Raw genomic sequence first — 13,060 nt, 5'->3', positions numbered from 1 at the left:
CACACGTGCTAATGTGTTGTTGACATTGTTCCTGTTTTAGCGACCGTTTTGAAACCTCTGTTACGTCACAGTCTGTGATTGGTCAATGTGTGAGAGTGCTCTCTCTCTGTGTCTATAACTCTATGAATATACATTTTATTGTGTCACATAACACGTCCAGTTGTCTTACTGCTCAGTTTCTAGTTATTACGCCCACCATATAATATTTACAAGTACCGGAGGATTTAGAAACTCGAATATAAGATATATACATGCTAAATATAAAATAAGAACCTCCTGCCTCAAAAGCGAAAAAAGAATTTTGCCGAAACTGTAGATGTGTGATGAAAAAGTCGTTGCTCCTAATAGGAATGGGATTTTTTCAACCCATATATACTTTACTTAAAAACCGTACTAAATTACAGGGATTTTGAGGATACTAATTCAGTAATTTGATATAATTTTCATTTTTAAAAAGTTAATGTTTGAAGCCTACAAAAATGATCTCCACACTATCCACAAGGCTTAGAAACGCACGTGCTGTTGTTTTATGCACGAGCGCAGTATCTAGAAATAATGTTTTTCAATGCATTTCTCACTTACTTTCTATGTTTTAAGAAATCTAATTAAAATTTAAACATTTATGATTAATTAGTAATATGTATATTTATACACATGCATGACGTATGGTAACCGAAGTATTACTGTAATTTCCAGTATTCTTTTGTAAACTAATTACATAGTTACGCTTACTACATTTGTGTTATTCTAATTTTATAAACTAAGGTAAATTTAAAACCACGTTCGAAAATTTACAACTTTAAAATAAGAGGAGAGCAAACTTTATAAATACGTGCCCAAATACCATCTTCATATACATACGCTGCGAAGTTCGACAGACATCAAATAGCTGAGCAGTAGTATTGAAACACCTGCTTAATATTATATAAGCTAATTTATTGAATATTCAAAACCAATGAATTATAGCTTACCTATTTCACTAAATAATACACAATAATAAAATATTCACGTTTCCTTTTTTTCAGCTAATGTGCTTCACTAAACTTTACTTTTACAAGATCTATGTGAATAATTATATTTACCCATTATAGGCGTGGAAAATTATATCCTAAACATTCTGTTGAAGTTCTTACAAAACTTTGTATAGAGCTAATTTCTTCTTGGTTTTGAACTTAATGTATAATGTTGGCTAATACAGTTCTTCATATAGACGTGCTAACAACAATGCACTTTATTGAAAATCACACTTTAAACAGAACTGTTGTTTCACTTACCACAACACATATTCACAAAACTTCAATATTAGATACAGAATTTCATATGAGATAATGTGTTCAGATTTATAGCTCTTCTGAAAACGTGAAAGACTAGAAAATAGATTAATCCTGATGTTCATTGTAAATATTAGATGTTGGAAACCTTTTTCATCAGTAGAGGTAATATGTGTAATCACAGCTTTCTCTTTACCAGGACGTGGTGGTCTGGATAATGACCTTTAAATTTTAATTGTCGATTTCTTCACATTAATTACTCTTGTTTTCCCCGTTATGCGGACATACTTATTTGAGGAACGTGATGATGATTTGATGGTATACCTACAGCCCAGTGTAATAATAAATATCATATATCCAAACATGTAAGACTCAAATCTTAAAAGCACTATCAACAAAGCATAAAGGAAATACCCGAAAGTGATCTGATATAATATAGGGTCTCAGTAGCAGTTTTTTCTCTGTTCTAACAATATTATATTTTGCAGCCTCAGTAAGAATTTTGTTTTTCAGTTTTACATATAAAACAACTTACAGACCAAACATTATTTTCTTCCAGTCTAAATATACTATTAACTTCTTCAATTACGATATATATATATATATATATAACTTTTTATATACCTAAAGCTGACACATTATATTTTAATGACTCCAATACTTGTTTCCTTCGAAATCCTTCCCAAAAACTGACACTTTTGCCAAAGCATCAAAACTCGAACGCTATAATACTTTATGGGGCCCTTCGATGTTATCTTCTGGTAACTACAGCAAGTCGAGCTTATGCTTGGTTCTCTTCATGTAACCACGCTAATTTGAGATTCTGCTGAGGCCTATGCACTAGAATATTCATGTAGACACGATTAAAAAAAGCTCTGTTTGGGTTTATTCAGTGATTTCTTCCTGTAGCCATGAAAACTGTTTATGATGGGTTTCTTTACCAATTAGTGAAGGAACCTACTAGAAATTGAAAGTTTAGATTTATTGCTAACTCCAAATATAGAAATGATCAAGAGGGTTGAAATTTGGGAACGTCTGGAAGTAAGCTATCATTCCTATGTTAGGTTTAATATTTTCCTGCATATGGATATAAGGAATAATGATATTCTCTTTACAAACTGCAAACAAAAAATTTTGAAGGGAAGCAACAATGATTATATGTTGTGAATTGGACAGCTGACCAGATGTAGAATATTTTTAAAGACAAATTTTCTATCAATCCAAGGAAAACATATTCCTTATAGAAAGAAAATGACAGAAGCAAGTTTGTATAAGAAAAAATACAGAAAAAAATATTTTGTAGAAAAGTATCATAAATTAAAAAAATTGAGTTGACTGGTATGGCAAGAGACAAAGATTACAAAGATGTAAAAAAAAACATTTAAAAGCTAGCAACGAATTTAAATTTCTTTTTCACCGAGACACAATGCAGCTTCGAAGAGATGGACAGTTTGTGTTTTGGAGACAATAACTCTGAAGTTGTAACAGTTATGTGTTAAGAAAAGTTGTTCCTTTTTTATTATTCTCACGACCATCGCCAGTATTTCGTGTTGTTAGAACACTACCTTCAACACTTCCACACTTGTTCTCTCTTTAGTTGTTATAGAAGTTAGGACTGTCCATGTTATTATATTGTTTTGTCACGATGTTTTTTTATCAGCCTCATTGATTCTTTTGTATTCTGCTATTTGTTGCTTCAAGTTTCAAAATAAATTTACGTATTTTGTGCCATAAATTCAAACAAAAGATAAAAAAAACGTTAATAAGTGTATTATAGGAAATATTATACGTCAAACAACGATTTTCAAGTACTGCAATTTTAACATTATTATGAAAAAAGTGTAGATTTGCCTTAATTTTAGACAAACAAAGTTTTGTTGAAATATATATAAATTTGTTTCACTTGGATCACATAATTTGTTTGTTTGTTTGTTTTGAATTTTCGCACAAAGCTACTCGAGAGCTAACTGTGCTAGCCGTCCCTAATTTTGCAGTGTAAGACTAGAGGGAAGGCAGCTAGTCATCACCACCCACCGCCAACTCTTGGGCTACTCTTTTACCAACGAAAAGTGGGATTGCCCGTCACATTATAACGCCCCCACGGCTGGGAGGGCGAGCATTGGATCACATAAAACCAATGGCTAGCGACAAGCCTAAAAACTTGGATTATGTCCATAAAAGCTTCAAAGAAAAATGTAAAATATTTCTATTTTTCAATTGTCTAGTATTAAAAGTACAGGCAAAATCTTTTAATATTTCAGTGAAAAAAATTCTACATTATTTATTTTGTCTGTAGACCGCCTCTTCGTCCCTTTTATCAAATTTACGTCAATTACAAAACTTCAAAACAAGTATCCAAAGTATGGAATTAAAACCCATCCCAACTTTAGTTACTTCTTTTCGACAAAACATCCATAATAAAGGTTTCTCAAACAATTTCAATTCAAAATCGGGGAAATCTTCAAACAATTATTTCATATCAATACATTTATTTCAACGCCTCAACTTCTACTTTTTAAGAACTAGACCTCTTGCTTCGTTTTTGGCTAAAACACCTGAGGAAAGGAGCACTTTCCTTGTCACAGTAAAGAAAGACTAAATGAGCCTAATATTTCAAGCCATAGTTATACAGAAACATCAGAAAATTCTAGGTATTTGAAAACTAAGAGACATCTTATATTCTGTACACCTAACCAGGTTATTACCAAACCAGTGCTACTTATAAAGGATCAAAACGTAGAAAGCAAATCATATTTATTGCAGGCCTAAAATATTGAATACGAAGAAAAATCTTGTTCAGCATCTTGTTGCGATCTAGCAGATATGTTTCTTTAATAAATGTATCTCAGATAAAACAAAAATTATGAAAAGTCTTCACATATTTTTTCAAAGAAATCCATCCCTGTTTCATAATTCATTAAATATGTTTACTCTTTGTTATTTCCAATTGTTCACAGATATACACTGCTGGCCAAAATCTTAAGGCCAATGAACATATAGAAAAAATATGCATTTTGCGTTGTTAGACTCAACCACGTATTTGAGTAGAACTTCGAAAGATGAAAATAAGAAAAGGAAAAATAAAAAACTTTTTAGCATTTAATAAGGAAAATGTGAACAAAATGAAATTAGCCTAAATACTAGCTGGTCAAAAGTTTTAATACTATATTGAAACGAAGCGTTAATCGGTAAACACGTAACGAAATTCAGTCATTTGTGTTCAAGCATTAGCATTTTCAGCATCTAAAACTAATATCTCCTGCGTTATATTGGGTAAAACATGGCAAAGGCTATAAAGATGGTAAAGTTTGAACATGACAGGATTGTCGAACTGCGAAAGCAAGGTCTCTTTCAACGTGCCATCACTGATGAGATTCGGTGTAGTTAAACTGCTTTTGCAAATTTCTTGAAATACGCTGAGGGATACGGAACGATAATTTAAAGTGGTCGGCCCAAGAAAATTTCGTTGGCGTTGAGCAGGAGGATTCGACGGGTTGTACGGCAAAACATCAGCCGATCTTCGAACCAGATTAAGGCCTTTACGAATGCAGAATGCAGCTCAAGAAAAATAAGACAATATCTATGAGAAAAAATCTTTAAAAACTTTAAACGTCTTCAAAGGCCGCGCCTCCTTCCACACCACGAAACACATCGGTTAAACTTTGCTGAGAAGCACCAAACATGGGACGTAGAAAAGTGTACGAAGGTTTTGTTTTCTGATGAGAAAATATTTAACCTCGATGGCCCAGATGGGTTCCAACGTAACTGGCACGATAAGAATATCCTACCTGAGACATTTTTTACACGACACAGTGGAGGAGGTTCCATCATGATCTGGGGTGCTTTCTCCTTCCACAGAACAATGGAGCTTTAGGTTATACAGGGGCGTTAAACAGCAACTGGCTACATTGGCTTGTTCAAGAGAGCATTCTTATTGACTGAAGGTCCTCGCTTGTGTGGAAATGACTGGATCTTTCAGTAGGACAACGCTGTAACCCACAATGCCCGCAGGACAAAGAACTTTTTTATGGCGAATAACGTGTTTCTTTTGGACCCTATTGAACTGAACTCCATTGAAAATGTTTGGGGGCGGATAGCAAGGGAAGTCTATAGAAATGATGGACGTCAATTCCAAACAGTGCATCTTCACCACTTGGAATAACATTCGAGCCAGCCTTCTGCAAATGCTTATATCGACCATGCCAAAGCGAATGTTTGAAGTTATTCGCAATGACGACCGTGCAACTCTACTGAGACCTCTTGTTGGGCATTTAGGGTTAGGTCATACGATGTTTATATTATTTCGATGTTTAATGTCAGTGCTCAAGTTTTTCGAGAGGCTAAAAATTTCGTTAGAAATTTCTGGCATAAAATGGTATGTCGATAGAAGGGCCAGGGATTAATATAATATATTGTAAGGTTCTGACCTTTAATAAAAGTAAGGTAACTGTTAATTTTAACTTACTATAATAACAGTTTTGAATTGATGATGATGTCATACCAAAGGTTGATACGATGTAATTATTAAAATTCATTATCTACCTACAGTAGAAGTAATTGTTATTGTATTTTGAATTTAATTATTTAGTATAGCAGATTCCTTACTAGATGTGAAAGTTAGTTTAGATGCTATTTAATTATGTATAAATCAGCATTTTTCATTTTATTTTAGAGAAGTCTAAAGCAATCACTAACATTCGGTGCGACCTACAAGAACAGTCAATTCCTCCAGAGGTTGTGATAACCAAAAGGTATGCATTCTGAAGTAAATCCTGACTCTTAGCTCAAGTGGTTTGTCAGCTCTACTCACAATCTGCGAGACGCTGATTTGAACTCTCGTCACACCAAACACACTCACCCATTTAGCCGTGGCGAAGGACTAAACTATGACGGTCAATGTCTCTATTCGTTGATAAAAGAGCAACCGAATTGTTGACGTTTGTTAGTGTTGACTAGGTGCCTTCCCGCTAGTCTATAACTGCTCAAAAAGTTAGTGCAGAGAGCCCACGTGTAGTTTCGCGCAAAATTCAAAACAAACCAAGGAAAATTTAGCAGTTAATACATCATGAAAACTGACTCAGTATCGAACAAACATTTTAAGGCTATAAAATATTAAGTATTTTTCTTAATCAAATAGGACGCAAGCGCTTTGGGAAAAATATATAGCAGTTCATGTTCGTAATCTGTTCGTAATCAAATAAATATTGATCTTCTCTCATACACTTCATTTTGTTAAATATACTATGACAAGTTCATTATTTGTAATTATTGCTTCTATTACAGTATTACAGTGACTTTGTCCCGTACAGTAACTCAAAGGGCAAAATGTCATCACTCAAAAAGCAGATCAAGGACGGTCTCCTAAATACCTTTAGCCGTAAACATGTGTTTTACGTTTATAAAGAGGAGAAGAAAAGAACAATTAAAGAAGATCCGATCATCCAAACTGACTTCGGGTGTCACGATTCGTAAGTTCCATGTTTTATGGTTTAAATACGATAGCAAATTTTAATATTGCATGTACTCAAAGTAATCATTGCATTAGAAGAAGCAAGTTTTAATACATGATTTGACTGGACTTATCACTTCTTATGGCTCTCTCAGAAACATTCATTTCTTATTACGTATATCTATATAATCATTTTTCACAATATACAGTTTAGACGAAGGATAAACACAAACTTTCAGGATAAGCGACTTTGTGGTGAACGTTGTGTGCCTTTTGTATATTTTTCTCATACTAGTGAAAGTTATACTGACTATTTAACTCTATTTTACCTTGTGAAATGACAATAATTTGTTCGCGGCCAAGTTAGTACTGAAAAAGGGCCTCAGTGTAATAATCATTATCTTATCCATAAAATGGTCCCAGTATTGTTTCCGGGTCACAAGTTATCTTAAGAAATACTTATGTGATTAAATGTCTAGAGGGAGAATAACTTGAGCATCCAATGGATATTTAATAGACGTTTTTCTATTCTTTTATCAGACTTTCGTACATTTTGACACGAATATTCTCTGGTTAAAAATTGAGAGTTCATAAATTTCCAACTCTTCTGAATATTCCCTCAGTAGCTTGATACCGATATTTTTAATTAATGATTATTCCACATTCACATGGGCTAAATGATAAGCCAGGACAACCTTAACGTTTCTAATTCTAAACAACTGACCAACCACTTGGCAGAATTCACTGTCATTAGAAACTTTACTCAGCTCTTAGAATCGAATAACGGGGCCGACTGTTACTCCTAAAACGCGAGCACAAACGAAGTTACTGACTGTGTTTAGCTGCATTGTGGCTCGAATTTTAGACATTGAGAAACACAACCCTGCACAATGAATGTCAGGCACTGTTGGTTCATCCAAGTGGAATATAGTAAGTATAAATTAATGTTAACTTTTAATTTCAGTGAGGATCTGTTTGAAAGAAGCGTGTTGTTTATATGTGAAAAATGCAATAGTTTTTAAAATGACTTTTGGATAATCGACCATTTCTAATTTAAAATGCATTTTATAGTAAACTTGCATGGAGTTCGTGGGACTTCTTTTAATATCCATGTTGTGGTTTTTATGTTTCTTACAATCATTCGCGTGGCATGATAGTAATTGGATGTCTTAAGTTTTCAACTTATATTGATTTAAAAGAGAAACAACAATCGCTGCTTTAACTATATTTTTTTCTCCCACGTGACGTATCAAACCACACTCCAGTTACAAAAATTGTGATGATGCTGACATAAATAACAAACCTATCCTCGATTACACGTGTGGTCGACTGGTTGGTTTTGAACGAGATGGAGCACAGGTTGTAGAGGTGATAAAACCTCTTTATAAACCATACGGATTTTATATAGCTGAGGGAAGGATGAGAAACAGCAAAGGTAAGCAGCTTCTTGTTTGTATCAGAATTGTTATTATTATTATAACCGTAAAAGAGGACCAAGATCGCTTGTTTTAAAAATTTACATCACCATACAGTAGTGTGTTCTCTGTCTATCACTTTGTTAGTGTACACTAAAATGATGTCACATAAAGGACGCTTAACACTGCAATTTGCACATGCCATGAATCACAAGAACAATTATACAATCTGTAGGATACAACATAGCATGCCATATGACTAAGGAAGATTTAAACGTTGTTCTCTGATTATCAATAAATGTGTTAATACCCATATATATATACCAGCCATTCTGTGATACATACATAAGAACTTTGAATGACATTTTTGTTGTATATAGTACTCATCTATGTTTTGTTTGTATCTGTTCTTGAAACAAAACACGTTAGAGCAACCAATTAGCACCCCTTATGTAATTCACTTCCACCAAAACAAACCTTATGTTCAACGACCAGAACTACCGACAAATAAATGGATTAAGTACAAGAATCCCGTGTTACCAGTTCTAGAGAACATTTTTATGACACGGATTGAATCACAAGCGATCAATTCAGCCTTACACCAACCACTATGCTGATACAGGTGTGTTGATGATACAATTGATGGATTCACATCCACAGAATGCACACAAAGTTCTTCAATAACGTTAACTCGATATACATTAAGTTCACCCGTGAACAGGAAAACACTAACCAAATCGCATTTATTAACCTCAAGATCACTAGAACTGATACACAATTCAAAACAAATCCGTTGAAAAATCACCCATACTGGATTATACATTGCCTGGGACTCAGCAAATGAAACAAAACAAAAACTCGACATATTAAGAAACCAAATAAACACAGCCACAAAACTATGCTCACCTTATAAAATTAACACAATAAAAACACTTCATCAACATCAAACAATATCCTAAAAAAACCGTGAAAAAAATTATATGCACACACACCTATACCAACAACAAACAAACAAACAACAAGAAATCCCAAGATACAACAAGCTACAAAACCTTATATTGCTGTATACCATATGTTCCCGACATCAGCGAAAAAATAACCAACATTTGGAAAAAACTTATAACAAAACACAACATTCCAGCAAACACCAAATTTATTCGAAAACCAGGTGCAAAACTAAAGTCCATACTATGTAAAAACTACACTGACAAACACAACACCAACATAATTTATAAAATACAATGCAACAACTACCACGACTTCTATATTGGAGAAACAAACAGAAAAATGGAAACTAGATTCAAAGAACACAAAAAAAAAACATCTTCATATGTTTTTGAATACTGCAAATCGAATATACACAACAAACTATAGAAAACTACCAGATACTAAGTAGGAAAACAAATATAAACAAACGCAAAATAAAAAAAGCCCTACTTATACAAAATCTTAAACCAAAATTAAACTAATGTAAACGAACATCTTTATACCTATATCAATCAATAACCTAACATCCAATTGCAACGCCCCCTACAATCCCGTACCCGTTTATACTCTCGTCTCTGTGACACGTTTCTTTCAACGGTGAGTTGCAAACTATTTTTGTTAACCTGAAGATGACTAAGGAAGGTCTAAACGTTGTTCTCTGCTTATCAATAAATGTGTTAATACCCAAATATATATTTATCAGCCATTCTGTGATACATACATAAGAACTATGAATGGCATTTTTGTTGTATATAGTATTCAACTATGTATTTATATATACTATGTTTTTAGATTAGTACTGTAAAATAATAAATTAATAAAAGCTTAAATTGTATTCTTTATATTGTATTAAATGTATTGTACAAAATTTTGTGTTGGATTTTATTAGTGAAAAGATGGACTAACAACCCGAAGAATTCTATACAGACTAGTTATAAAAGAATCGATCCAGGAAAAGATATAATTTCTATACAAAGCTTCACTGAAGAAAACAGTTTGTCAGCCCTGACGGACGGTTCGATTGAAAAATAGATACCTGGTTCAGGTGTCATTAGTTATAAATCCCTCAACAAATATGCAACGAACATTAGCATATCAAATTATACAATCCTGAACTGATCACAAGCATACTTATTAAGAAGAATCTCTTATTTCTTACTTTACCTTACCTCATAAATTTCTATTTTTACATTTTACTTACTGTTATAATAATGAATAAAGAAAAGTATACGACTTGGCCTTTTCTTCTTTTTTGCTATCATAAAACATGAGCTTACTTTTTTATATATTATTGGTATTCACGCAATAAATAATGCTTTATGTAATTAAACACACAGAAAACACTGTCCAATAAATATGGTAATTTCTGGATTTCTGACTCTGCAATAATATCCTTAAAGAAATTCAGCTAAGCTTTCCAGTGTACTTTCAAATGACTAAACAGGCAGTTTTGTAAAGAAAACAACAAACTTGATCATTTGATATATTAAAATTTTAGCTCTCTCTTGGGTATAAATAATATTGTGTGAAACATTAAAGAGAACTATTGGTATTTGTAAAAGATGGGATGCAACAGGTGAGTCTGATTAACCAGTTTATGTTTTGTAGAATAATAACAATGAGAGATATAAACATTATAATTTGTTTATATTTTAATGAGAAATCTATGTTAAATTTCTTACTTTTTTGAAGGGATGTTCAACGAATTAGAGAAGAGGAAAGACCGAGAGATCAACTATCAGAATTCTAATACCAGGGAAATTTATGATTTTTAAACACTTCTTTTTAAGAACAAGAACTTAAAACTAATATAATATTAAAATTGTGTTCGCTAACTATGTTTTTATACCAAATTTATCTGTGTATGTTGATAATAAAGTCATTGATTTAAAATTTAAACATAACTCTGTAAAACATTGTGACATGTACACCTAGAGTTACAGGATGTAAAAGGCCTAACAAAGTAGATACCTTTAAACACAATCGTCACGAAAGTATTATATTTGAACACATTCTCCAAGAACATTCAATAATAATATTAGAAAATTTTCTTTAATTATCACAATTTTTTGGTTGTCAGGAGGTAGTTCAAATTGACCAACGTTGCATAGAGAAAATAACAGATAAAATATAGTTTTACTAAAAACAAACAACTGTATATAAGAGGTTTTGTAGATAAAGTAAATAAAAGTTAAGATTTTCAGATGAAGAAGATTCTTTGCAATCTTAACATTCACATCACTTTCCTCACAGCCTAGTGACAAAAGTACTCAATATATTCACAGAAAAATTGTTTTTTTAGTTTATTACAAATATGTCACTAAAATATTTTCTTTTTTGTGTGAAACACTTATAATGTTTACTGAAAGTCTGTTAAGTTTCTTGAAGATATATTTACTGCATTAACAGTTAGTAGTATCAAAACTATAAACAAGTAAACACAAAGATGTAATGTGGAAAGTCAACCAAACCCATGTTGAGACAGCTAAATCTATACAAGCTTTCCATTTACAATAGCCAAGAGAAAACTGCATTTTGTATGTTAACCACTGATATGAAACTGGTTAAATATGTGAACTATAAATTAGTGCACCATGTCTTACATCACTTGATTATCTGTACTCTATAATACTGCCATGAAGTGGTTAAATATCTGAAGTATCAATTAGGGTACCATGACTTCATCTTGTATGTATTGTTAACATTTAAGTAATTCAAGTTCAAAACCAGTTCCATTAATCAAATATTAGATTCAGCACATACGTTAAGTGGGAATTGTTGTGTAGGATACTACAAGTTTTTAAGTCTTTCACTACGTGTAAAAATACTGTATAAACACTGGTAATGTCAACATTCAACAAGTGTGAAGCTTCTGAAAGAGATGAGAAGTGTTCTTCAAAAAGTAAACATTTAGTAACATACATGGTGAACACAGTATGGTTGAAATACTATTATGATATACTCATCTAATTCTTGAAACTGTGGAACTAGATACAGCATGTAGTTTTTAAAATGTAACAGACCTATTCCTAATGTCCTATGGTAAGTATAATTAATTATAATCACACATTGCTAGCATTTACATCATAACAACCAAAGTAAACCTGATATTGAGTAAGTTAACAATAGTGACAGTGAAAGAATTAATTACTTTATAAGAGAGAGTAGATGACTTTTTAATAATACTGTTACACAATGGTTGACAAGACTGATATTTAAGAATTTTAATACCTCAGAGAACAGTATGATAGAAAACTGGTGGTAAATAAGGTATAAAATATTGACACAAACCTGTTACTCAATCAAGCTAAAAGCGTGACAAAAAATTTAATACTGTATCAATAGACAAAACTGATAGAGTAACTGGTGAAAAGATTGATAAAGAAAACTGGTTCACAGTTGGAACAAGTGTGCCAATAAACAACTCAAGTACTTTAGAAAACAGTGTGGTTTAAATTAAAAAAATCTGATCCTGAATCAGGTGAGAAAAACTACTGTCAGTCACCTGAAGTTGGTCTTTTCAGTCCTGGATCCGAATTATTTGACGTTATGGCCATTTTCAAAAAGGAAAGTAATAAAAAGGTTTTAAAAGACCTGTAGCAAAATTATACTAATAACTCGCCAAGATGGCTAACGGGTAGTTTAAACAGCAGCGTTAGTCACCTGAAGTTGGCCTTTCTAGTCCTGCTTTCGAGCTATTTAACGTTACGGCCATTTTCTAATTTCAAATCGAGCTAGATGGACTTTGATCCTTAAAAGGGAATCACATTAAAAAAGGTATTATGTATAAATTAAAAATATTAATGGCCCTTAAAAAACTTAAAACATTACCAAGGTGGACAGTGTCACCATCACCAATAACTCTGTCTAACGTTATGGACATGTTTAAAATGGTGCCGTCTTTGAGAGTCGTAACAACTGCAATAAAGTAAAATATG

The sequence above is a fragment of the Tachypleus tridentatus genome, chromosome 6, assembly GCF_004210375.1.
Source record: "Tachypleus tridentatus isolate NWPU-2018 chromosome 6, ASM421037v1, whole genome shotgun sequence".
In the NCBI taxonomy this organism is placed as follows: domain Eukaryota; kingdom Metazoa; phylum Arthropoda; class Merostomata; order Xiphosura; family Limulidae; genus Tachypleus; species Tachypleus tridentatus.
The sequence above is the reverse complement of the archived record's forward strand: the minus strand, read 5'-3'. Positions refer to the sequence as shown.